Genomic DNA, 25,837 nt, shown 5'->3' with positions numbered 1-25,837 from the left:
AAAAGAGAAAATATTTCATCCTTTCTTCTGTTTATTCAAGATCATAATTTCTAGATTGTAATGTTAAATCTAATCAACTAGAAATACTTATCTTGTTCTTGTATATCAATCTAGCGGATTAAAATCCCTAGAACTTAATCTCAAATCGCTTTTTAGCATTTGATCTTTTAATTACAAAAATAGAAAAAGTTCATGTCGAATTTATTCTAAATTTGTAATAATTGATTTGAGATTAATCCCTTGTAATCGATACCGTAGTTGTAACACCTTTCAAGTTTAATAAAAGTTTTATTTAACTTGAATTTTGTTTCACAATTTTATTCCGCATTTTATTCGACGAAACGGTATTGTTTGCATTCAACCCCCCCTTCTACAAACAAATTGGGACCTAACACGTTCAGTTCTTCATCCAGGCATATACATATCTACATATCTTTGCGCGTATATGTGTATGTGTGTGTTTGACTGTTATGTGTTGCCGCCTCTCGGGTTTCCCGAGAGGTGAGGCGGCGCGTGTCTGGTTGTGATTTGACTGTTGTGTTCTCGGTTGCCTGATTTCGGTCATTCTGTTTTTCTGGTTGTAACTTGGGGATATTTATTAATTTATTTATTTTAATTTCTGCAGGATTTAATTGATTAACATTTCGTGATTTAAATAAGTTCGTGCGGGATTATAATAATTAATCGGTAAAAATCGTGTCCGACATCCGTTATAAACGGGAACCCGCGAGTTTTACCGTCGTCGGCGATGAGCATCGGCGAGCCGACGGTGGGCGATGATGATTTTTATCTGAGTCCTACATTTATTAATTAAATAAATTGGTTCGTGTTATTAATTACAAAGCAAAAACGAATAATAACTAATAAATTAAATTCGTACTGGTGTTTGGAAATTGTGAATTGTAGTTATGGATTGGATGTGATTATTGATTGTGGTTGACGTCGAGATGATTCGACGGGCAGGCCGATAAATAGAGGAAACAATGTCCGATTTTCGGAAAATTAATTCCGAAAATACGGAAACGTAACCTGTAATTGTCGGAGACGTCGAACAAGGATATAATTGAACTTTATGAAACTGACTTGCGTGATGTGACAAGATATTTTATGAATAATCGATTACCCTATTTTTCAAAACGATAAACATACGTATTTTCCGAAATTAAATACCGAACCGATTTTCGAAGATGTGAACCGTAATTGCTATGTGTATTTCGATAATACATATAAATATGAATTCGGTTATGAAATTGTACGGGTAGAATAGAATAGTGATTTGATGTAAGCTTAAGCAATTATCTGAATTAGGGTATTTCAACCCTGTAGGTTTTAGACGGAAGACCCGAGACGTGACATCGGACTAGGAACGATCTAATGATTAGACGTCGAGATCAACGAAGTTCCAACCAAAGGGTCTGAATGTTGGGATCGTATCGAGAATAGGATAGTAGGTGGATGATAAAGCCGAACGATCTAAGTCGAACCAAAGTCAACCAGTAATAACGGTTAAAGCTTATTGAGGCAAGTATTCTGGATTTTTCTTTTAAAATACTGCAAGTACTCTTGAATTTCTTTTAAATACTGCAAATATTATTCGCTACTATTCTAAGTTCAGAATAGTTAAATGTTTTACATTTCGCTGCAATTACTCATATTATGCTTGTTCATTTATTCTTGTTCCTATAATTCAATTGCTCTCTTGAGCAAATACCCATTCGTTCGGGTTATTTGCGAACCCTAATTTGGGATGTTTTGAAATCAAAATGATTTGATATCTAAATACTCTACGGGCTGGATTGTTACTATACGGGCTGGGTTTTACCCAGACCATTAATTATTAGGCCATAGTTGCCTGGGTGCCCCATATGTTGGTTGGGTCTATGCAGTTGGGTATAGATCCGCACTATCTCCTGACTGATCAGCAGGTTATAGTCCATATGTTGGTTTCTAGTGTCCAGTCCAATTTATTGTTGTTCGCCATTAATGGCATTCCCTCTTGAAATAAAATGTGATTATGGTTTAAAGTTATTCTTTCTTAGCACTCAGTTTCGGGAAATTACAATGTTTCTAAATATATTCGAGGTTCAGATTGTTGCTGCAACATTAGTTGCTCAGTGATAGTTAGGATCTTGAATGAATTGAGATCTTCTTAATTATTCAACCCGTCCTTATCAGGCTGGTTTAGCAGGCTAAGTCTATGGAAACTTAGTCGATAATGATGGATACTGAATAGTTAGGAATTTCTTGAACGTCGTTTTATGAATAGTTATTGCATTAATTGCTCAATTATGAAATGATACCAGAAGCTATTTTGAAAACACGCGATCTCTAAAGCTCTTATAAAAATGTCATTATGTCCTATGTGATTCATAGCAATGCAAATCAAATTGATTTTAAGATAACGAGGTATATCCTTTAAATAATTTCGTGTTTCGCCCTTCAAAATATTTCAGAGACTTTGTCTGGAAGTTTTCTTTGAAATTAATGTTTGAAACTCAAATTATATACTTGCTGGGCATTTTTGGCTCACTCTTGCTTTGTCAATTCTTATTTCTGCCAGAAACAGATAAGGATAAAAATGAATAGCTTAGATAGACAGCAGAAGTTCGAGAAATCTCCGCTGCGAGAGGTTGAAGAAGTTAGAAGAATATGATTCGAGCATTAGTTCAGAGGTATTTACAATTGTATTTTAATTGTTGTAAGTTGTAGAAGATTAGATTCTTGTTTCATACCATAACCTGTAAACGATCTGGATTCAAGGGGTTATTTATTTATTTTTTTATTCTATGTAAGGATTGTTTAGTGACACCAAATCTTGACCCCGGATTTGGGGTGTTACAAAACAAGTTTACAAACATGGATTTATATAATGAAATAGATATGTAAACTTACTTTCCCCTCTACGCATCATCATAGGGGTTGTAAAGTTTACCCGCACCAAATTACATTTATTGATACCAATTAATTAGACAAATTCAACATGCCAAGTTCACTAACCAAGTTATTGAAGGTAACTTCATCAAGTGGCTTTTTAAAAATTTCTGCAATTTGATCCGTTGTGGGAACATAATGAAGTTCCATAATATCATTCAATATATACTCTCTTATGAAATGATAACTTATATCAATATGTTTGGTTCTTGAGTGTTGAACATGATTGTTTGAGATTGATATGGCACTTGTATTGTCACAGTAGACAAGGATATTCTTCAAATCAAGTCCATAGTCTCGGAGTTGGTTTCTCATCCAAAGAATTTGAGAACAGCAGTTGCTAGCAACAATATATTCAGCTTCAGCAGTAGAAGTAGAAACTGAATGCTGCTTCTTACTAAACCAAGAAACCAATCTTCTTCCAAGAAACTGACAACTTCTTGAAGTACTATTCTGATCAATCTTACAACCAGCGTAATCAGAATCTGTGTAGCCGATGAGATCAAAGCCCATATATTTAGGATACTAGATACCTAGATTAGGTGTACCCTTTAGATATTTGAAAAAAATTGACGGCTATCAGATGAAATTCCTTTGGATCAGCCTGGAACCGTGCACACAAGCATGTTTAAAACATAATATCTGGATGATTTGCAGTCAGGTAGAGTAATGATCCAATCATGCCTCAATAATTAGTGATGTCAACCTATTTACCAGAATTTTCTTGATCAAGTTTTGTGGCAGTTGCCATCAAAATTTTAGCTAGTGTTGAATCTTCCAAGTTATATTTCTTCAGAAGATCTCTGATGTACTTCATTTGAAAAATGAAGATACCATCTGGTTTCAGACTCACTTGTAGTCCAAGGAAGAAGTTCAACTCACCCATCATACTCATCTCATACCTACTTTGCATAAGCTTAGCAAACATTGCACAAAGAGCATCATTCATAGACCCAAATATAATGTCATCAACATAGACTTGCACAAGTATGATATCATTTTTATGATTCTTATAAAACAGAGTCTTATCTATGACACCTCTAGTAAAACCATTTTCAATAAGAAATTATGTGAGACTGTCACACCATGTTCTCGGCGCTTGCTTTAGACCATAAAGAGCCTTGAAGAGAAAATAGGAAAAATCTTCAAACTTAGGATCTATGAAGCCAGGGGGTTTCTCCACATAGACCTCTTCTTCAAGCTTACCATTCAGGAAAGAACTTTTCACATCCATCTCATATACCTTGAAATTTGAATATGCTGCAAATGCTAGAAACATCCTGATGGCTTCAAGTCTTGAACCTGGTGCAAAGGTTTTATCATAGTCAATCCCTTCTTCTTGAGAATATCCCTTAGCAACTAGTCTCCCCTCGTTCCTTGTCACTACTCCATCTTCATCAAGCTTGTTTCTGAAAACCTATTTTGTGCCAATTACTGATTTGTTTTTAGGTCTGGGTACAAGCTTCCACACTTTCTGTCTTTGGAACTGATTGAGTTCCTCTTGCATAGCAATCACCCAATCAGGATCCCCAAGAGCTTCATCTACTTTCTTTGGCTCCATTTGAGATAGAAACATTCATTTTCTATAGCTCTTCTAGTCTTGACTCCAGTATTTGGATCACTAAGTATCGAGTTCTGAGGATGATATTTACTCCATAGTCTATGTCTTGATATACTAGATCTTGATGACTTAGCACTTCCAGAACTATGTTGAGTCTGACTACCGGATCCTTGTTCTTCTCCCCCTGAGTTGTTTCCAGCTTGATCTCCAGAATCTGAAGCTTGAGGACTAGTCCCTGAGATAGTGTGACTATCATTACTTGTCTCATGACCATTACCTTCAGAGTCTGTATCAGAATTATGATCATTAGGATCATTACCATTGTCATTGTAATCTGGAACAACGTCAGGTTCATCTTCTCCATCAGAAATATCTTCAACATCAAGATTATCACCATCATCTTCTTTCTGAATTCTTGAGAGCTTGGAGTCATCAAATGTTACATTAAGGCTTTCCATAACCTTTTGATAACTAATCACGTACACCCTATAAGCCTTTCACTCCAGAGAATAGCCCAGAAAGATACCTTCTTCAGCTATAGCATCAAACTTGCCAAGATGCTCATCGTCCTTAAGCACAAAGCACTTTCCTCCAAACACGTGAAAGTATTTCACTGATGGTTTCTTGTTGTCCATTAACTCATAAGGGGTCTTTTCATACATCTTGTTGATCAGGGTTTTATTTTAAGTATAACATGCAGTGTTAACTGCTTCAGACCAAAAGTAGGTAGAAATATTGGCTTCATTAAGCATAGTCCTTGTAGATTCAACCAATGTTCGATTCTTCCTCTCAACCACTCCATTTTATTGTGGAGTCCTGGGTGCTGAAAACTATCTTGAGATGCCCTTCTCGACACAAAAACCATTCATCTTTGCATATCTGAATTCTGTTCCATTATCTGATCTGATTGTTCGCACAGGCACTCCAACTTTTATCTCAATCTTGTTGATGTGATCAATAATCACATCAACTGCTTCATCCTTTGAATGCATGAATAACACCCACGTGTATCTGGAATAGATATCAATAATCACTAAGCCATATTTCTTTCTTGACATATACATGACATTGAAAGGGACAAATAAATCCATGTGAAGGTATTATAGTGGTTCAGTGATGTCAATCATTTTCTTCTTCTTTTGTGATTCCCTCTTTGACTTTCCTTTTTCACATGCTTCACAAAGTCCATCCAGACTGAATTCCATCTTGGGCAATCCTCTCACCAATTCCCTCTTAACCAAAGAATTCATGGTCTTAAAGTTGAAGTGAGAGAGCTTCTTATGCCATAACCAACTTTCATCTGGGGAGGCTTTACTGTTGAAACACACGACTTGACCATCTCTAGGATTCCAGTCAGCTACGAATAAATCAACCTTTCTAACTCCATTGAGAGTCAACTTCTCATTCTTCTGATTAGAGATCAAAGACTTCTCCTTCTTGAACAATACTTCACATCCTTTATCACATAATTGACTAATACTGAGGAGATTATGCATAAGACCTTCAACCAGAGAGATTTCTTCAATGATGACAATGCCAATTTCCAAACAGCCATATCTCGTAGTGTAACCTTTGCTGTCATCTCCAAAAGTAACTACTGGGCCAGCTTTCTCAACCACCTTTGATAGCAGGGCTCTATATCCAGTCATATGCCTTGAACATCCACTGTCCAGAATTCACATGACCTTGTTCTGCTTCATGCTCTGAAAATAAAAGTGGTTAAGTTTTCTTTGCTAACCAAACTACGTTGAGTCCAGAACACTAAGAAGCATTTGAATATATAAATTTATCTTAACAGAATTGACAGGCTTAACAGTTTTTGCTTTATCATTGACTATTTCCTTGTCACTTTCAGAAGCATCAACAGACTTGCTCTTGGGCTTGGTGACCTGTGCCACTTTCCTAGCTTGAGGAGGGCTTACAGTCTTTGATCTACTAGTGTTCTTACTAGTATGCTAATCATGCTTATGAGATGTATTATATGAGTGTGTGGGATCAAGATAAGTGTTCATGAAAGATATAACACATGTTATGCACATAAGCATTCTTAGCATTTTCTACTTTAACCTTTCTACAAGCATGAGTAAGGTGACCAGCAGAACCATAATTATTACATAACTTCCTAGGGCCATTAGTTCATGTCCTGCCATTCCTATTTCTACTTCTCTTAGTCTTGGAAGTAAAACCTAGTCCACCAAAAGATAAGTTAGAGTCACTAGAAATAGACATAGGTTTCTTTGCCTTTTATCTCCTTGAGAGTTCGAGATCCTCAACAAGCAACTCATGATAAATATAAAGATTATCTTCATCAAAGGGATCAACATTAGCTTTCTTAAACAGAGGTTTCTTAACTTCCTTAAGAATGTGAGGTGTATTAGGGGGATCATTTTCAACTACTCATTTTTTATAAGCTTTTCTAAGTTCCTCGCAGTCTAGACCTATCCCAACCTTTCCACCTACTACTTGATCAGCTATGAGCTTCTTAGCAAGATTTGCAGAATCAGTACAAGTATGCAATTTAGTTTCTAATTCTGCATTCTTGTTCTTAAGCTCTTCTTCCGTCGCAAGGTTCTTAGTAATCTTAAGATCTAAATATTTATTGGTTTGCTTAAGATTCTCAAAACTGACCCTATCTAGAACTAACTTATCATTTCATCTTTAACTTTCTTAAGTTCTACTTTGAGGTCTTCGACATCAAGTAGAGTACATCTTAGTGTAGATTCACGTTTTTATAAACTTCTTTAGCGACATCATATTATTCAATACATTCCTTTGTATTGCATCGTGACTTAAGATAGTGATGAGAAACTGCATTTCCATAAACTAGGACAGTCTGCCTGAAGGCGACACAATGTTCATTCTCACATAAATTATCAGGAGGTAAAACCTGAACAGTTGGAAATTTTACCTGAGAAAAAGATTCTACCATCAATGCTAGATATCCATATTGCCCTTCTTCTTTATCGGTGTCATCCCAGCTCATCCCTTCAACTATGTAAGATTTTACTAGATACTTTCTTAAGCTACCTGAGTCCTTCTTCTAATAAGCTTTGCCTTTATCTTTTGCTTGCTGAGACTTTCTACACTCAGTGGTAAAGTGCCCAACCTCATCACAATTGTAGAATCTGAACATGCATCTATCTACCATCTCTTTCTTGTAACCTGATCCAGAAGATGAACTTGACCTCTGACCCAGGTTCTGCTTCCAGAACCCCTAAAGCCTTGCTTCTTTCAAAACCTGATGGTACTGAACATCCCAGCTAAGTTGGCCATAGTAGGGTCTTCCATACCTTGCAGCTCCTTAATGGTATAGTAGTCACTAAGATTACCAGAGAGGATTCCATCATCCATCTCAGCTTCAAAGAGTGTTTCAGCTTTAGACTTAGGCTTTTCAACAGTAATGTCAAGCTCTTTGATTACACTGGCTACAAGAGTAGTTGTCTTGAGTAGTTAAGCATTTTTGCTATCAACAGTAACACCACCATAGATGATCTTCCTTTGTTCCTGCTCCATCTCTTGTGTCTTCAATTTACCATACAACTTCTCAAGTGTCATGGTCTCAAAATCAACTCGTTCACGAATAGATAAAGATTTATTCTCCAAGTTATGAGGTAGGACTAGCTTAAACTTCATGTTGACTTCTCTCAGAAGATAAGTCTTGCCATGAATACTTAATTCATTTAACAGCTTGTTCAGTCTTTAAAAGACATGAGTGATATTTTCTCCAGGAAAGGACTTAAAAGCCTCATATTGTGAAGTCAAGATATCCAGTGGTTCTGTTAGACATCTTCAATTCCTTCCATAAGAAATTCTATGGTCTCCCACATGTTCCTGGCACTCTCACAGACCATAATTTGGTGACTCATATCATCATCCATCGAATTCACCAAAATAAGATGCAGGTCTTCATCCAGAGCTATCAGTTCTTTGTCGTGAGCACTCCATTCTGCTTCAGGATATGACATCCGCATATTAGGCAACTCTGGATCATCCTTCGTCAGAACATCTCTTCCTTCTCTCAATATCTTCATATACCCTGGATATGACGCCCGGATATATAATAGCATTTTCTTTTTCTGTAGATTGTATCTCGATTTATCGAACTGAGGAACCTTAATACTACTGACCTTCTGAGAACTCATATTTTCAGATCTAAGAAATATTCACAATATACCATCTCAAAATATGATAACCCAGTCAGTCAATAATACCAAACCATTCAAGTCAAATCCAACAAAATCCAAAATCAGATCTACACACCAGAAGCACGCCTAGACTCCGTACAACCAAAATCAACAACAAAACTTGCTAATCTAACAGATCATATCTGTATATCGATCAACAAGCTTTGATACCAATTGTCAGGTCCAAAAGGTACATAAAGAGGGAGGGTGAATGTATTTTCATTTTTATCAAATTAATGCAGCGGAATATCAAAATTAAAATGAAATAAACACACAAAGAGATTCTGGGTAAATATTCTTTTTATTCAAAAGTATAAATACCCGGAGGGTTTCCTTACAACTCCAAATACAGAGATTTGAAGCTACAAATATAAAAAGAACCAAAGCAACAAAATATAAATCTAGGGTTCTTCTTATCAGTCTAAAAATCTAAAGCTCTTATCAAAAGGTATTAAATACAATCAAAAGAGCTTTAAATAATGAGTGTTACAAGTTTGTAAGGCTTTATATGGTGTGAATCAAATTGGACTTGACCTCTCCTTGTCAAATCAAGATTTTAAGAAATGCTGAAACAATTTTGCAAGAGGTTCACGCTGTTGAGAAAATGGAGAGATACAAATACAATCTGCATATGTTTGATTATAAAGGCTGATTGGATGGAGAGAAAAGAAGGCTATGTGGCACTCTAATATCCATTCATTTGAATAACAGCTTATACATTTGAGTGTTACTTGCATCCCTGTAGTTTGTTTTCCATTTACTGTCCACTAGAATCCTTATATACACCTTTACTGGTGACTACAAGGTGGCAAGACAGCTTGCCTTAGCATTTTCAAGTTTACTTACGACCATATGAAGCTAAGGAGAGGTTACTTGTGACTAGATCATTCCTAGGGAATTTTGTACTTAGTTATTGCTTCACTCAAGGTTACTAGTGACCATTCCTCCCTAGTAGGACTTACATGCGACCTTTTTCCCTTGTATAAGCTTTACTTGCGACCAGAAGCTCCCTGGAGGAGTTACTTGCGACCTCTACTCCTTGTAGGGAGTTAGTTGCGACCTTAGTGTCCCTAGGATGAGTTACTTGCGACCATGTCTTCCTAGTGTAGCTAGGGAGTGATATTTTTCCTTAGACAAATAAACACCAAGGCTTACTGGCGACCATGAGCAATAAAGATGCACTTGTGAATTCTTTTCTGCTCATGTTTGTTCCCTGAGACTCGTACCAAGTCAAGATCAGTTCCTGTAATTAAATATTGAACTGTATTACCAGGATTTTGCTTATGATATTCAATATACTGATCAGGGTACTCCTACTACAAGGTAGTGATCACTTTGACTTGGTTTCTGTAGAGCACTACACTCCCAAAGTTGTCATGTCTTCAAGTCTTCTCTCTTGAGTCTTCGTTTGAAATATAAAACTATTATTCCTGAATACGAATCCTCTCTCGACAATCTTCCTAATGATAATACTCAGTTTCCTTTCACGAATCACTGACACCTAGCGCAATGGTCTGGTTCACAGGTGACTAGTTTTGCTCTTAGGCCTTTATACTATATCTTCTCAAATTATTGTCATCTTCTATCAGATATAAACAACTTCGCTAAGAATCCTTGAGGTCTTCACACTGATTATGATAACTACTTCGAATGACTACAACCTTATTCTTCCGATGCCTGAACATATTAATGAACTTCATACAGATCACTATTGACGTCTTCTTCACTGTAGCTACCAAAACTTTTGTATATATGCCCAATAAAAAAATTGTACTGATTTTAGTGGAATATAGATTATTTCAAAGTCCTTGTTCTATGTTGAGTTATCCAAATCAGTATTGTTGAGTTATACATACAGCTTTAATCTTGCTCAACACATCCCTTACAGTTTGAGGAGTTACAATCTGTGTTTTATTATCAAACTCAAACATAAGGTTTGGAGTCCTAGTAGCTCCTCCATCATCATCGATACCAGTCTTCCTGATAGCTGGTACCTGGTCACCAGAGATTGTGGGTGGAGCTGTGAGAGCAAAACTAATCTCACTGGATCTCAAAAAGTCCTGAAAGATTTGAAGATCAATATTGACACTGTTTTTGTCCAGTATAGTCGAGTAATTGTTAGTAACAAACTTGTCACCACCATAAATAAAAGGTTTAGAAGCAACCAATGAAGTCATTGTGAATTTGAAAGAAAATGTTTCGAGAAGAAATTAGGGTTTCAGAGGTTACGGTTGAGAGAAAGAGTGAATTAGCATAAAAGATAGTAGAGATTAGATAAAGTGTTAAAATGAAATCAAAAATTGATTTTGTTTAACAAATCACTCCACTAACTCAGAAATGTTTCAGTTTAGTTGGACACGTGGCAGCCTGCTATTGAATGTAAAAACAATCATGTAAACGTGTAGTAAAGATAGTTACAACGCGCACAGTTTCCCAGAATAATGTTTTGTGTATTCCCAAATGTTTCACATATCCTCACGCCATCAGTAAATAACTTTAATCATGCATAAATTACCCACTAACATATTACTTCACCACTGTAATTAAAATACAAGTTATAGAATATTTCAATAAATTTAAAATTTATCATCAGAATATAATGGTCAATCATAGTTTGAATAATATCAGTATTTAATAAACTACTATCGGGATTTATCAATCAACGTAAGTTTGACCAATATCAGAACTTATACAGATAATCAGAGTTTAACATGCAGCTACTGGTTGGGAATAATAGAAGCTAATTACATGCTTTCATGGCATCAGAGTTTAATACTATAATAAATATTTAACAAATACTGATACATAATAAGAAGACACCACACTCTAATTATTAATAGTTATTCCAAATTATCGGAGTTTGAGAAATATCCTGATTCACCAATCTTGTAAAGGTAGCTTTATGTAGAGGCTTGGTAAATATATATGCTAATTGTTGATCTGTTGGAACAAAGATCAATTCCACTGTACCTTCCATCACACACTCCCTTATGAAATGGTACCTAATGCTAATGTGTTTAGTCATTGAATGTTGTACTTGATTTCTTGTCATTGCAATAGCACTTTGATTATCACAATATATAGGAATTGCATAGTACTCTAACCCATAATCCAGTAATCAATTCTTCATTTAAACAATTTGAGCACAACAACTTCCTGCAACAATATATTCAGCTTCTACAGTTGATGTGAAAATTGACTTTTATTTCTTGCTAAACCAAGAAACCAACCTGCCACCAAGAAATTGGCAGCTTCCAGAAGTGCTTTTCCTGTCTATTTTAAATCCTGCAAAATCAACATATGAGTATCCAATTAGCTTAAAGTCTGAATCTCTAGGATACCATAATCCAAGATTTATGGTGCCTTTTAGATATATTAAAATTCTTTTCACAACTAATAGACGTGGTTCCCTTGGATCAGCTTGGAACCTTGCAAAGAGACAAGTAGCATACATGATATCAGGTCCACTAGCAGTCAAATATATGAGTGAGCCAACCATACCTCTATAGTTAGTTATATGTACTGATGAACCAGTATTTAAATCTAACTTGGTTGCAGTGGACATTGGAGTTGTTACATTTGACGTGTCTTGCATTCTAAATCTTTTGAACAAATTACTGGTCTATTTGAATTAATTTATGAAGATCCCTTCATCAGTATGTTTTACTTGTAAACCTAGAAAATAACTCAATTCTCTTATCATACTCATTTGATATCTTGACCGCATTATGTATACCTCCCACAGAGTTTATCATTAGTAGAACCAAAAATGATATCATCAATATATATTTGTACTAATAATAAGTCCTTGCCATGGTATTTATAAAATAAAGTTTTGTCAATTATACCTCTTGTGAAACCACTTTCTAATAGAACTAGAGCAAATTTCTAATACCAAGCCCTTGGAGCTTGTTTTAATCCATAGAGTGCTTTATCCAGTTTGTAGACATGATCAGGATATTTTGGATGAATGAACCCTGGAGGCTGTTCAACCTAAACTTCCTCTTCGAGTTCACCATTTAGAAATGCACTCTTCACATCCATTTGGAACACTTTAAACTTCATTTGAGCAACATAGGCTAGAAAAAGTGTGATTGCCTCAAGCCTTGCAACCGGAGCAAAAGTCTCAGCATAATCAATGCATTCTTGTTGTGAATAGCCTTCTTGCTGTGTATAACCAATGCCCTCCTATCAGTTTTGCTTCTGAACACCCACTTTTTACCAATAACTGATCTGTTCTTTGGTCTTGGCACAAGAATCCATACTTTTTTCCTTTCAAATTCATTAAGCTCCTCCTGTATTGCTGTAACCCATTCAGCATCTTAAAGATCTTCTTCCACTTTTTTGGTTCAGTTTGAGATAGATAGAATGGTAGAGACATTCATTTTGAGTGGCTTTTCTGGTTTTTACACCACTATCAGGAGTTTCAATGATTAAGTCAGGTATGTGTGACTTAGACCATTTTCTTGCAGATGGGAGTTGACTCCTTGAAGCAGAACCTCCCCCTTGATCCATGAACTCTCCAGTATATCTTTTACTTGTACCACTATCATATCCTGATGCTGCCCTGAATTAGTATTTCCAGTGCTATCAGTTTTTGATCAATCAGTATTTGAGGAATCAGAGTCTGATGAATTATTTACTGATGTTCATTAAGTTGAATAACTTGTAGAAGACTCTAAATGTGAATCATATTACTCCCCCTCAACATGTGCTTCCGCATTTGCAGAATTTCCATTGACATGTGGATCATCAGAGTTTAGAGTGATATCAGGATTTACTGTATCACGATTTTTCAGTATATCAGGATTTAACTGTTCAGCATATGGTACTATATTTTCAAATCTCAACTCATCATGGTCATGTGCATCTTCTAAACCTTTGATATATCAGAATACATGTATAGATTCCATGACTGTCTTTGTTCTCGGACTATACACTCTGAAATCTTTTGTTGATAGTGGATAGCCAACAAACATGCCTTCATCAACTTTTTGATCAAATTTACTAAGCTAATCTGGATGAGTTTTGAGAACAAAACACTTACAACCAAAAATGTGAAATTACTTCAAATTTGGCTTCTTTCCCTTCATGAAAGGCATATGTCATAGCCTATTTGTTTATTCGAGGATTTATCTCAACTCAAATAAGGATGTAACAAGTAAATAGTGGTTCTATCGTCAGATAGATCTCTCAGAGTAACATATGTCAAAGGATTAAGTAACATTGTTCTTCTACAGACTTGATGACTTAATTCACTGGAAGAAGCTCAAGAAATTGATCAAGCCTCAGTGATATAAATCAAGATTGTGGATTTAATTAAGTGACAGAGATCTCGTTAGGGTATCAATTAATTACAAGGATCTAGTCTGAAGAAAATCAAGAGTATCAAGGTCAAGTCATGAAGAAACATCACGAAAGTTAGTCACTCATGAACCAGACAGTACATCGAGTGTCAACATTGAAGTGGTGGAATTGATTCGTAATTGACAGTGATTTTCAGAAGGTTTTCAGAAGAATAGTTGCTGCTCAAGATTGGTATTAATTCTCTATTAATTAATTAAGCCATATAATTTAATTTATAAAATAAATTAAATCTGCAAAGATTAATTTATTGATTAATTGAATTAATTGATTAATTAATTCAGAATTATTATTTGATTAAAATCTGTTTTAATTCAGCAAGACAATCTTTTGTACTAATATGACAATCAATAGTCATACCGAAAGGCTTGCTAGTTCTAAGGATAGTTCTACCGAAAGTCTTGCCGAGGTAATTGAATTGTCATGCCAGCTCTTTTCTCACAGGTTGATTGATAAAAAGAAACAGAAGCAGATCATTTAAAACAGAGCAGAGTATTGAATATCAAAGAAGAACACAGAACACAGAACACTGAACAAAAGAAACCTGCAGAGAAATTATTGCAAATTCACAGATCATTTATTTCTAGTATTTATTGTTAAATCCAATCCACTAGAAATACTTTTCTTGTTCTTGTGTAACTATCTAGCGGATCGAAATCCCTAGAACTTAATCTCAAATCGTTTTTAGCATTTGATCTTTTTATTGCAAAAATAGAAAAAGTTCATGTCGAATTTATTCTAGATTTGTAATAATTGATTTGAGATTAATCCCTTGTAAACGATACCGTTGTTGTAACACCTTTCAAGTTTAATAATAATTTTATTTAACTTGAATTTTGTTTCACCTTTTTTATTCCGCATTTTATTCGATTAAACGGTATTGTTTGTATTCAACCCCCTTTCTACAAATATATTGAGACCTAACAATTGGTATCAGAGCCTTCTGATTAACGTACAAATCAAGATCCTAGACTTTTGTGTTTCTTTCACTCCTTGAATTTTTATTTACTCAAAAATTCATAATGACTACACAAAAAGTTGGAACCGTTAAAATTCCACTATTCGATAAAGAAAATTATGTTATGTGGAAGAAGAAGATGCTATTGTTTTTACAAGTTGCAAATTCCAAATATCTGGAAGTGTTAAAGAAGGGTCCTAAAATTCCGATGGTTATTGAACCAGAGGTAATAGAAAATGATGTGGTGATTACCAAAGCAAGAACTTATGTGAAAGATCCTGAGGATTTTTCTCCTTCTAAAAAAGAAGAAGCCTCCCTGGATGCTAGCCTTCAATTAATTTTAGTAGATTCCCTTGATCCCTTGATGAATAGACATGTGATGAACTGTAAAGATTCCAAACATATCTGGGAAACTATTGAGGATATTAATGAAGGCACATAGGAAGTTAGGGAGAACAAGTTAGAAATCCTAACCTCTGAGTATGAATACTTTAAATCCAATCCAGGAGAAGGAATCACTGAAGTGTTTGAGAGGTACAATACATTGATCAACAACCTGAACATTAATGGTAAATACTATTCCATCAGGGAGGTCAACAAAAAGTTCCTTTTAACACTGCCAACTCATCTCGAACATAGAATCACTTCCATAAGAGAAGCAAGAGATCTGAGTGAGATTTCTTTGGAAAGGCTCTATGGTGTGTTAAAGACTTATGAGTTGGAGCAGATTCAGCAGAAGGAAGTTTACGGGAAGGAAGAGTGGTCAGCACGTCTACTGCTCTAGTAGCTGATGAACAACAACAACAACCACAATATCAACAACAATCTCAACAGTCAGAAAGAATGGTACAGTCTTCCAAGGTTGAAGAAAATGTGATAGTAGCAGAATTTGATCCTCCTACTACAAATCAATCAGGAGATGATTTTTATTCCTTGGAAGAACTGGAGCAATTGGAGGATGAGTCAATGGCCCTGATTGTCAAGAGATTCTCAAATGTCAGATTCAAAAGGAATCCCAAGTTCAAGTACAAGTCCAACTACAACAGATTCCAGAAAGGTGGATCTTCATCCTCTAACACCAGCAGTGGTGGGTACAAACCAGGGATGGTTGATCGAAACACCATTCGATGCTTCAACTGTAATGAGTTGGGACACTTTGCCACAGAATGCAGGAAGCCAAAACAAGTTAGGAAGAAATCTTACGATTCTAATCAGAAGAGTAAATCTGAAAGGGCTTACCTGGCAAAGGGAAGAAGCTGGGATGATACTGACAGTGAAGATGAAGAAGTTGGGAATCTTGCTCTCATGGCTAGTGATGCAAACACCTCATCGTCAAGAAAAGAGGTAAAATTTACTGATGCTGAATTAGTTTATCATCTAGGAGGTTCCTTAGATTGTGCTCGTCGTGATAATGAATTGTTAAATCAACAAATCAAAGACCTTGAGAAAGAGGTCAATGAATTAAGACTTGTGCACATTAATCAAGATAAATTAAAAGAACAAGTATCTTTTCTAGAGAATAGAGTTGACTGTTATAGACAACTCGAAACTATTCTCAAAGACAAGATCACCGGTCTTGAGGCTAAGGTTAAAGCTTACTTTAATTCTTGTTCGAAGTCCAAAGAGTTTTACAATAAGCAAGCTGTTAATCAAATATCTGGAATAGGTTATGATTACAATGTTGCTATTGGAAAATTAGGAATAAACTCCCCTCCTCATGTTGTGCTAAAGGCAGGGAAGTACCGCATGTGCTTAAGGGTGTTGATGAACCCCTCTATAAAGAATCAATTGCTGAACCATTTGATGAGACGTCATTTATTATTCAAGAAGAAATCCGTGCTGAAGATCATGCTAATGAGAAAGCTGTCTCCAAGTCAAGTGTGTCAAAGGTTCCAGTCAAAGTTGTGAAAGCAACTGAGACTAACTCAGACACACATGAGTTGGATAACACAAATGCCATGTCTACCATGCATAAGTTGCCTATTGTTAATCCCTCTCATAAAGCATGTGGTGTTCCTGATTGTATGTCTTGTGCTTTTAATTTGATGTATGCTTATTTTAATGGTAAGCATGTTTCTAATGATAAGACTACTCCTCGTCAGCATGTGAATAATAGAAAGCATGATAGGTCTAAGACTGCCAGTCCTCCTAAAGCTAGAAAGGAGACATTTGTGCCTAAGCCTAAACAGAATTTTGTCAAGGCTGTTCACAAGGTCAAATGTCCAGTTATTGAGAAAGTTGAGAACATTAAAATTAAGAATTTTTTTTTGCCTGATAAAGGCCAATTTTACAAGTATGCCGGACCCAACCAAGCTCGGGTTCCGAAGAAGGTCTAATCCATTTGTATTGCAGGGCATTAAACAGGTACAACCGGTAGTGTGGATTCTTGACAACGGATCGTCAAGAAATATGACTAGAGATAGAGCCCTGCTATCAAATGTGGTTGAGAAAGCTGGCCCAGTGGTTACTTTTGGAGATAACAGCAAAGGTTTAACGGAGGGATATGGTTGTTTGCTAGCTGGAAATGTTATCATTGAAAATGTGTATGTTGTGCAAGGACTTGAACACAATCTGCTTAGCAATAGTCAGTTCTGTGACAACGGCTACAATGTTTTATTCGATAAGCTGAAGTGTCAGATTCTACACAAGAAAAATGAAAAACCCTCCTTGATGGGAATCCGGAAAGGAAATCTGTTCGTAGCTGACATGAACTCTGGAAGCAATCCTGAAGTCAATTGTTTCTATGCAAAGGCATCTTCAGATGAGAGTTGGCTATGGCACAAGAGACTTTCTCATCTCAATTTCAAAATAATGAATTCTCTTGTCAAAAGAGAATTGGTCAGAGGTCTGCCTCAGCTGGAATTCTCCCCAGAAGGACTATGTGAGGCTTGCCAGAAAGGAAAGTCAAAGAAAGTAAGTCACAGAGGCACTGACACATCCTCCATAATTGGTGTTCTGTAATTATTGCACATGGATTTATGTGGACTAGTTAATGTCCTTTCGATGTCAAAGAAGTGTTACTGTCTTGTGATAGTTGATGACTATTCCAAGTATACGTGGGTCTTATTCCTTCACTCTAAGGATGAAACACCACAAGTTGTGATTGATCATATCAAGTTGATCGAGTTAGATTCTAATGTCCCTGTTAGAGCAATAAGGTCAGATAATGGAACAGAATTCAAGAATTCACTTCTCGATGGATTCTGTATAGACAAAGGGATTACCAGACAATTTTCAGCTCCTAGAACCCCTCAGCAAAATGGAGTGGTAGAAAGGAAGAATCGTACATTGATTGAAGCTGCAAGAACGATGTTAAGTGAATCAGGTCTTCCAATATACTTTTGGGCTGAAGCTGTCAATACTGCATGTTATACTCAGAATCGAACTCTAATCAACAAAGACTTCATGAAAACTCCTTATGAGATTTTGAATGAACAGAAACCTTCTATCAAATACTTTCATGTATTTGGTGCCAGATGTTTCGTGCTCAAGGATGGAGATGATCGTCGTGGTAAATTCGAGGCAAAGGCATATGAGGTTATTTTTGTTGGATATGGAAGAAGATCATACAGATTGTATATCATTGATCAACACAAAGTAACTGAAAGTGTCAATGTTACATCTGATGACACTAAACTCCCTAGTATCCAAACTGAAGATCAGTCTGAGAAACTGAAGTTTGATGATATGTCAGATTCAGAATCAGAACATGGTCAAGAACCTGAGGTTGTTGCTGGTGAAGAACCTGTTAATCATGATGATACTCAAGGTAATGGTGATGGAAACTTTGGCAACAATGGAGATACCACTGCTGCTGACGGAGAATCTTCAAGTCAACATGGCAACAACTCAGGGGGAGATGCTGAAGGATCAACTAGTAGGACACAACAACCCAATGAATTTCAAGGCGAATCATCAAGATTAAATCTTCCAAGACAGACTGTCTGGAATAAAGCTCATCCTTTTGAGTTGATTATTGGTGATCCAGATGTTGGAGTCAGAACTAGACATGCTACTCAAAATGAATGTCTGTTCTCAGGATTTCTTTCTGAGATGGAACCTAAGAAGATTGAGGAAGCACTGACTGATACAGATTGGGTGATTTAAGATGAACTCAATCAGTTTGAACATCAACAAGTCTGGAAACTGGTACCTAGACCTACACTTAAGAAAGTTGTTGGCACTCGGTGGGTATTCAGGAATAAACTAGATGAAGATGGTGTGGTTACAAGAAACAAAGCAAGACTGGTAGCTAAAGGGTATTCTCAAGCTGAAGGCATTGATTATGATGAAACCTATGCTCCAGTGGCTAGACTAGAGGCCATCAGGATATTTCTGGTATTTGCAGCATTCTCTAACTTTAAAGTTTATCAAATGGATGTCAAGAGTGCCTTTCTGAATGGAAAGCTGGATGAAGAGGTATTTGTAGAGCAACCTCCTGGTTTTGAAGATCCAGATCATTTGGATTTTGTCTACTTTCTGTTCAAGGCTATCTATGGACTCAAACAGTCTCCGTGAAAATGGTATGACACTCTTTCTGAATTTCTTATTGAAAATAGCTTTATTAGAGGTATCATAGACAAAACTCTCTGTTCTAAAAAGCATAAGAATGATACTATATTAGTCAAAGTCTATGTGGATGATATAATATTTGGGTCTACTAATGATAATCTCCGTAAGAGATTTGCTAAGTTAATGCAAAGTAAATTTGAAATGAGCATGATGGGAGAGCTGAAGTTCTTTCTTGGATTACAAGTAAATCAAAGGTTAGATGGAACTTTTATTTGTCAATCCAAGTATCTCAAAGAACTCCTCAAAAAGTACAATCTAGAGGATTCTGCATCAGCAAGGACTCCGTCAACTACAGCTGTCAAGCTTGGACCATGTGAAAACTCCATTAAGGTAGATGTCACAAGCTACAGAGGTATGATTGGCTCGTTACTCTATCTTACTGCAAGTAGACCAGATATTATGTATGCTACATGCTTATGTGCAAGGTTCCAAGCGGATCCTAGAGATATTCATCTCGTTGCTGTTAAACGAATCTTAAGATATCTTAAGGGAACACCAAATCTAGGTATTTGGTACCCTAAAGAATCTGGTTTTAACCTTGTTGGATATACAGATTCAGATTACGCAGGAAGTGTTGTTGATAGGAAAAGCACCTCAGGGAGTTGTCAATTCCTAGGTAGCAGACTAGTCTCATGGTACAGCAAGAAACAGCAAACAGTTTCAAATTCAACGGCCGAGGCTGAATATATTGCTGCTGGAAGCTGCTGTGCTCAGATCTTGTGGATTAGGAATCAGCTACGGGACTATGGCTCTGTATTGAACAAAATACCTATTCTATGTGACAATACAAGTGCAATAGCCATCACCAACAACCCTGTGCAGCATACAAGGACCAAGCACATTGACATCAGGTATCATTTTATTAGAGAGCACGTCATGAATGGTACTGTTGAACTATTTTTTGTTCCAACAGAAGAAGAAATAGCAGATATTTTCACTAAACCTCTTGATGAATCCACATTTACCAAATTAGTTGGTAAATTGGGTATGTTGAATAGCTTTGGTGATTAAACTTGTGAATATCTGAAATCTGTTCTTGAGTGAATTTACAAATGAATTTTTCATAAATGAAAAATTCATTTGCAAATTTATTTTATCATTTTCCAAAATTTCTTGCTTATTTCTATGTAATTTTTATTATCATATCTTATTTATTTACTCAACTTGTTAATTTTAATGTCTCAGAATATTTTATTTTCTCTAAAAATATTTTTCTATGAATTGTATTTGCTAAAATTTAAAAGAAATCTATTTTTGGACTGAAAATATTATTATCTCTGAAATATTTTATTTGTGTAAATATTTTCTGCCATATCTATATTAGTATTTATTGTAATATTCTGTAATTTTGTTTATATATATATGTTATGTTTTTGTTAAAAACTGTTTGTATTTGTTTTTGTTAAAAACAATTTTTTTATTTTAATTATTAAATATATATATATTTGTTTGTTTGTGTTAAGTTTATACTTGAATGACAATCGGCAAGACAATTGAAATTGTCTTGCTGAAAGTCATTTCAGTATATTTATATAAATATGTAATTTAGTTTATACTAGAATGACAATCGGCAAGACAATTGAAATTGTCTTGCTGAAAGTCATTCCAGTACAAATACATATTTATTTTTAAATCAGTTTAATTTTATAACTGGCAAGATAATCGGTATGACTATTGATTGTCATGCCAGTAATAAAATTAATATCAGATATTTTATGTTTTATTTTGTACTAGTATGACAATCGGTATGACTATCAGATTGTCATACCAGTTATATATTTTTACTATTTTTTGTTTATTTTGTTTTGTTTTTGTGTTCTCATTTGCCCGGTATGACTATCGGTATGACAATCGGTAAGACTATCCCGAATTGTCATACCAATTGTCTACTTAATGCTTTTTTCTGTTCTGTTTTCTCATTCAATTCAGTTTTTTTTTCTTCAAAATTTCAACAGTCTTAAAATTCTCTCTCTCTTATTTTTCTCTATCTCTCTCTCTAGTCGATCAAACTCAAAACCATCTCCATTGTCTTCACTGCTCGAGTTTTTACTCAGCATACAAAAATCATCACTCCTGTGATATATACATACACGTATATACATACGGAAGTGCTGTCATTTTTTTGTTAAAAACAAACAGTTTGTGTTTGTTTGATTTTGGGTACTTTTATTTTTATTTTTGTTTGGTGTCTTGTGCGTTTTTCAAATCTGGTTTTGTGAGTTAAGAACTTTAACGAGATACATTTCTTTCTAAATTTTTCGAATATAATTGATTTAATTTGAATTGTTAGATTAATTTAATTAAATCGAATTTTCTTAATTTAATTCTTAAAATTCTGAAAGTGTGTGTTTTATTAATTTTTAATGGCTCTCAATTTCCAAATTGTCGCACATAATCTTGTTGGTTATTTTAATCCAGATAAATGTGATGTAGAAAAATTTAAGCCGTGGATTAGATTTTTAAATGACCATTCGATTGTTAGCTCTGCTATTAAATCAAATATGATTTTAAATATTGATCTGCTCAGACTGATTTGCACAACCTCTACTGTGGCCGATGATTTTAAATCTTTTTCATTCACTGTGTCAAACACACAGTATGTGGTTGATGAAACGGTCGTCAATCGAGTGTTAAATTTTCCTATGGACAATTTCTGTAATTTGCCCTCTGAAAATGATATTTCATACTTTTTCCATGCTATTCACTATCAGGGGGTGATTAATTTAACTAAGTTGTCTAAATCCAATTTGGTTTCTGAATGGGACATTTTCTTCGATACTCTTTCTAAAGTGTTTGCCAACTGCACTAAATCCAACTTTCATAACATCACTTCCACTCTGCAGTATATTGGTCTTGCAGTTGTTTTCAATCAAAGGATCAATTTTGGCAAACTACTTTTACCCATTCTGTTGAGACATCTCACTACCGCTTTACGTGATCATTCTACAAATCGTAGGGTCTCGTGCTACTATGCTCATTTTCTCATGCTCATAGCAGAACATATTCTCTCACCTGAGCATAAAGTCCTTTTTGCTAACTCCCCAGTAACCGAACCCCCTCCAGTAAGCAAAATGATTTACACCCGCCAAGACACAACTTTCAAATTCATGCAAGTTCCAGTACTTGTATCTGCTTTCATGGCCACTTATATTCCTTTACCTATCTTCAATCTTCCCGGTCATGAACAGCAAGCTCAACCTCCAGTGGTTCAAACCACCCAGGCTCAAACATCAGATGCTCTTCCTCTACAGGTAGTAATTCCTCAAACTCAACCTATTTCTACTTCTGTTGAAAGACCCCCAGTGGTTGATAGGACTGACCATAAAGTTGTAGAACCACAGCTTCAATCCCAGGTCATAGAGCCAAACACAGAGTCATAACTTATCTCAACCTCTCCCCCACTGTCTAAAATGTTGCCTAGAAGGTTAGTAGGAAGTAGTTTGTTAGTGGATGTGAATGAACCCTCAGCTCTGCCTCCACCCAAGAAAAGGAGACCATTTACTGAGGCATCTGAAAGCCCATCATTGTCCTCCCAACAGGACATGGACTTTGAAATGGCCACTGAACAGTTACTAGAAACATTCTCTCAACAGGATGAATCTATTGAAATTCGCCATAGGGCCATGGCATCCTGTACTGAGTCAAGCACAATTCCATTACTCACAATAGAAGCATACAAACCAGTAGATGATACTCAGGACACGGAGCGAGGAGTGCACATAGAGTCGGTTACAGTGCCTGCCATAGTTACGGCAGAAGAGCAGTCACATGCTTCTGAGGGAAAATCTGACTCTCAGCCACCTTTAATAGAGTCATTTTCTCCCCTCCCATATCCAACACCTCTGGCTCCCTCACGGGATTCTCCACTCACAGATTTATCTGGAGAAAGTGGAGGGCAACTCGGTCAATCTATCCCTGAAGCAATTCAGACATCTAATTCACATGAAATGATAGGTTTGACTGAGGATTGGGACTCGCGAATTCCCATTGCACCACCACTGACCTCTCTTGAAGAGGCTAGGGTGATTTTAAATGCAGGTACAGAAGATCAGCCTCAGGAAGACTCCTCACGAGCAATTATATTGAGAGATACACATGCACGTGAGTTGAGTGAATTAAACAGGAGAGATATTCAGGTGAGTGCACACACAGACACAAACACTGAAAATCTGTTAGCTCAAATTGCTGATCTCAATGAACAACTTGCAAAAAGTCAGGCTGAAGCTCAATCATTCAAAGCACAAGTGTTTGAACAGTCTTCTTCTTCCACCTCTGTCAATAATCAGCTGGCTCTTATCAGGACTGAAATATCAAATTTGAAGACATCTGTTGTACCAAAGCTAAACTCAATCCAGGCATCTCCAACGTTATCAGCTGACGACATTTCAAACTTCTGCTCTCTACATACAAGAATGACTTCTCTTGAAGACTTGGTTGAAATGAATCATTCACTGGATTCCTCCAGATTTCTGAAGATAGAGACGGGTATGGAACATCTGAATGAAGGGATGAAGCACCTGTACTACATGATCAAAAATTTCCACTGTCCCAATGAAGAACAAAGGACTTTCTTTGAAGGGCCGTCTGGTGGAGGCTCAGGCTCGGGAGGTGATGGAGGATCTAAGGGAAAGTCTGTAGAGGATTCCTCAACTAAGGGGGAGAAGAAAGGGAGAAGTGAAAAGGGAAAAGAAAAAGAGTCGTCTGCTGGAGGCACAGGGAAGCCTGATGATATCTACTATAGTGGAGAACAGGATGACTTTGATATTTGTGACGTTCCCATTGAACCAGTCTTGGAAGATAAAGATGGTTTCTTTGAAGCTGAGGAGGAAAGTGATTTTGGAGAATGGGAAGAGGAAGCTCCAGTGGATCCTCTGTTTGAGAAAGAGTTTCAGCAGCAGCAGTCAGAGATGAAAAGAAAAGAAGCTGAACTCAAAAAGGTATCCCAGATCATTGATATGAGGAAAGACATACAAAGAACAGAAACTCTTCAAAAGCAACGTCTTCATGACATTAAGGCTCAAGAAAGGAGAAGAGATGTCAGACGGAAGATTGGTGAAAAATGGGATGAAGCTAGGAGAGTACTTGATATGCCTCAGCTGAGCACAAACAATGATAGACAGTTTCTACATCTTCTGGACAAGCTGGAAATCTCTAATCCAAACAATGACATGTACATGAATGCTATAAAAACTGAAGTCTCAAGGATCACAGCTGCCTTTGACAGATCACTAAATGAGATGAGCATATTTGTATATTGTCAGAGCGAAGGATCTTTCAAGGTGTCACTTCATCTGTTTGAGAATCGTTCTTTGTCAGAGATTTGGGTTCTTCTCAACAAAGTCAAAAGAAGCTCAAAATTGAATGAAGTTCTTAGAGAAAGACTCAAAGAGTTTGCCAGCAGGACTAGTCCTCAAGTGGTCAACAATCCTCATCAGGTAAGATTCTTTAAGTCTGACTGTCTTCAAATCTGCCAGCTCGATTCATAATCTCTTAAAGACTACTCAGCTAAGCATCTGGTTTGGATGGAACATCACTTAAGAACTGTTGGATATTCATCCATGTTGAAAACTCAAGCAGCTGATCTGATTCAAGCTTATTGTGAAAAGAATATTAAAAGGTACAATCAACTCAAGAATAAGCTAAAGATAGTCGGAGTTCAACCAGTTAGACCAGACAGCTTCACTTCAGAAAAGGATCATGTCTTTGACAAGGAGTTGCTTCAAGATTTGGAAGAAGGTGAAGTCGGAAGAGAAGACAGCTGAATTCAATTAGCTCAAAACTCAATGTAATATGATTAGAGCTTTATGAATCAAGATAGACTAATGTAGTTATATGTTCAGGCTAGAGGAACATCTATCTTGTATTCACTTGTAAATTTCTTTTGGAATCTGGAAAATGTTAAATATAATCCAGAACTTTTCTGCTATTTACTTTGCATTACTGTTTATATCTTTTTCTTATTTGTTAGTTGAGTTATCCTCTAGGTATTTGTTGTTATTGTCTAACAAACAAATAGGGGGAGATTGAAAGTCATATGTCATAGCCTATTTGTTTATTCGAGGATTTATCTCAACTCAAATAAGGATGTAACAAGTAAATAGTGGTTCTATCGTCAGAGAGATCTCTCAGAGTAACATATGTCAAAGGATTAAGTAACATTGTTCTTCTACAGACTTGATGACTTAATTTACTGGAAGAAGCTCAAGAAATTGATCAAGCCTCAGTGATATAAATCAAGATTGTAAATTTAATCAAGTGACATAGATC

This window comes from Apium graveolens, chromosome 8, assembly GCF_009905375.1.
Source record: "Apium graveolens cultivar Ventura chromosome 8, ASM990537v1, whole genome shotgun sequence".
Taxonomy (NCBI): Eukaryota; Viridiplantae; Streptophyta; class Magnoliopsida; order Apiales; family Apiaceae; genus Apium; species Apium graveolens.
The sequence above is the reverse complement of the archived record's forward strand: the minus strand, read 5'-3'. Positions refer to the sequence as shown.